At 39.9% G+C, this 3156-nt stretch overlaps 1 non-coding gene across 1 annotated transcript; it reads right to left on the bottom strand.

The window, feature by feature from the left end:
* Positions 1–1487: 1487 nt before the first annotated feature.
* Positions 1488–1594, bottom strand: LOC141687690 (small nucleolar RNA R71). Its single transcript, XR_012561177.1, has one exon. It is a non-coding gene; the product is annotated as a small nucleolar RNA R71 (small nucleolar RNA).
* Between the last annotated feature and the right edge of the window lie 1562 nt (positions 1595–3156).

Consider the following 3156-nt stretch of genomic DNA (forward strand, 5'->3'; position numbering starts at 1 on the left):
AGGTTTAAAGGCTTTGTGTTCAAGATAAACAAGTGTGTGAATTGCTTTAAGCTAATACAGACAGATATATATTCAAGCACTAAAGTAAAGAACACAACAGACCTTAAAAACTTTTCTGGTGGATTGTTGTTCCACCAGAGATGGTATTTCAGAAAATCTGTGATTCAAGATGTTGATCACAGCTGCATCCTAGTACAAACTAGATAATTTTTCTTCAAGATTTTTCTAAACAGCACTGGAAAAATTCTTATCTAATTACTAGCTGCTATTTGGTTTATATATCACCAAGTGTACAAGTGAAGACAAAGATAAAAGTACAATAATAAAATAAGTTCTCCACTTGTTTCTTCTCCATATCACTCAAGTACTTTGTTGACTATTGCCTCTTTGTACTAGAGTAGAACGGCTGCTTTTTCTGATGTTCCTGAAATTAGGCTTCCACATTTCAGTTATCTCTGACAACCCATGTGCCTCTGTCTGCTATTACAACTACCACTTATCAACTGCTATTTAACAGAACATCCGTTGAAGCCTTCATCCGTTGATGGCTTTATCCGTTGATGTGTTAGCAGTTGAAGCTCTATCCGTTGAAGCTTTAGAGACATCCGTTGAAGCTTTGTTTCTCATCCGTTGAAGGTCTTTAAGATATCCGTTGATACCACTTCATTTATACAAAATTACAAGGCATGAAATATTTACAATTGGCCTTCCTATTTGCATATCTTCTAGTAGTCAACATGACTTATATTTTCTCTCAACTTCTAAGAATTATATCTCAAATACAGAGACTGAAATGTGCTACAACACTAGACTTATTTCTAAGTAAAGCTGCACCATCAACGGATAGCCAAAGTGGTCTTATCCGTTGAGGCTGCAAACACTAAACTTCTACTTAAGTGTTTTGTTAAACATATCATCAAACTAATGCACATATATTCCTAACAGCGTGCTTAGCGACTAATAAGTTTTTGGCGCCGCTGTCGGGGACTCGGTGTTAACTTTTAGTTTATGTGTTTGTCATCAGTGATCGTTAAAGTTACTAACTCGGAATCTTTTACTTTCACGGTTTACTTGTTGTGTTTCAGGTACTCATTACAATGGGAGATCCAGCAGCACGAACGAAAGCCTTGATGGATTTTTCTCAACCCAAGATCAATGACATTCAATCTAGCATTGTCAGGCCAACTATCACAGCTAATACCTTTGAGATCAAGCCTGGCATAATTCAGATGGTACATAATTCAATTCAGTTTGGGGGTGCTTCAACAGAAGATCCTAACATGCACATCAGGGATTTTATAGAGATCTGCGACACCTTCATGTTCAATGGTATGGCTGAGGATGCGGTGAAACTGAGACTGTTCCCATTCTCTCTGAGGGACAAGGCTAAGAGCTGGTTACACTCTTTACCAGCTGGTTCGATTACTACTTGGGAAGATTTTGCTCAAAAGTTTCTCACTAAATTCTTCCATATGGCGAAGACAACTGCAATCATAAATGCGATTACTCAATTTGCGCAGCAATCGAGAGAAACTCTATGTGAAGCTTGGGAGCGCTACAAGGAGATGCTTAGGATGTGTCCTCATCATGGCATGCCTAATTGGATGATCATCAATTGCTTCTATAATGGGTTGGGAGCACAGTCAAGACCCATGCTCGACGCAGTATCAGGTGGAACAAAATGGGAAAAGAGCTACGAGGAAGCTTATGATTTAATTGAACTGATGGATGCTAATGAATATCAGTATCCAACCCAGAGATTGCCACAGGGCAAGGTAGCAGGAGTTCTTGAAGTGGATACAGCATCACTGCTCAACTAAAGGTGTTGTCTATAAAGATCGATTCGCTGGCTAAGTATGGTGTTAATCAGATAACCAAAGTTTGTGAGTTGTGTGTAGGTTCGCATGCGACGGAGCAATGCGCTATATCTAGTGAATCAACTCATTTTATGAGCAACTTTCAGAGATCGCAACAACCGGTTCCAAACACTTATCATCCTGACAACTGGAATCATCCTAACTTCAGCTGGAGCAATAATCAGAATGTGGTATAACAGCCTTATCAGCAGTTTGGATCCAATAAATTCAATCCTCCTAGTTTTCAGCAACAGTATGCACCAATACAACAACTCCAACTTCAACACTACCCGCATGGAAGTGTCGGTCAATCTGCTAATGAAAAATCTGAATTGGAGGAGTTGAGACTTATGTGCGAAAACCAGGCTCTTATATGAAAAATCCAGGCTGAGTCTATTAAGACTCTGGAGAATCAAATTGGACATATTGTTAATGCCTTATTGAATCGACCACCAGGAACGCTTTCTAGTGATACAGAAGCCAATTCAGGCTAGAGGGAAGTTAAAGAACTGGTGAATGCCATCACCTTGAGGTCTAGAAAGGTCGCAAGCCCCGAAATTCAGCAAGACAAAGAGCCTGAAAAATCTCAAGTTTCAGAAAATGCAGTTGCGGCTGAAAAATTGGTGTAGAAGGATGTTGAGATGGAACCAAGGAAGACTACTATTGAGCACATTTCTCTTGAGGGTAATACAGGGGAGAAACAGATCTATTCTCCACCTCCTTTCCCTAAGAGGCTGTAGAAGAAAAAGCTGGATAAGCAGTTTTAGAAGTTTCTAGAGCTGTTCAAGAAACTTCACATCAATATACCTTTCGCCGAAGCTCTTGAACAAATGCCTAGTTATGCGAATTTTATGAAAGGTATTCTCTCTTGGAAGGTGAAGCTTGATGTCTTAGAGACCGTTGCTCTCATGGAGGAATGCAGTGCTGTGCTGTAACAGAAGTTGCCCCCGAAGCTTAAAGATCCTGGAAGCTTCACTATTCCATGCACCATTAAAAATGTATCATTTGACAAATGCTTATGTGACTTGGGAGCTAGCATCAATCTGATGCCTTTGTCAATCTTCAAGAAGTTGGACTTGCCGGATCTAAAGCCTACTTATATGACTTTGCAGTTAGCCGATCGCTCTATAACTTATCCTCGAGGCATTGTTGAGGATGTTTTGGTCAAGATGGATAAACTCATCTTTCCTGTTGATTTTGTAATTCTTGATTTCGAGGAGGATAAGAAGATTCCTTTAATCTTGGGAAGACCTTTCTTGGCGACTAGCCGAACCTTGATTGATGTGCAGAAAGGTGAGCT

Source organism: Apium graveolens, chromosome 9, assembly GCF_009905375.1.
Source record: "Apium graveolens cultivar Ventura chromosome 9, ASM990537v1, whole genome shotgun sequence".
In the NCBI taxonomy this organism is placed as follows: domain Eukaryota; kingdom Viridiplantae; phylum Streptophyta; class Magnoliopsida; order Apiales; family Apiaceae; genus Apium; species Apium graveolens.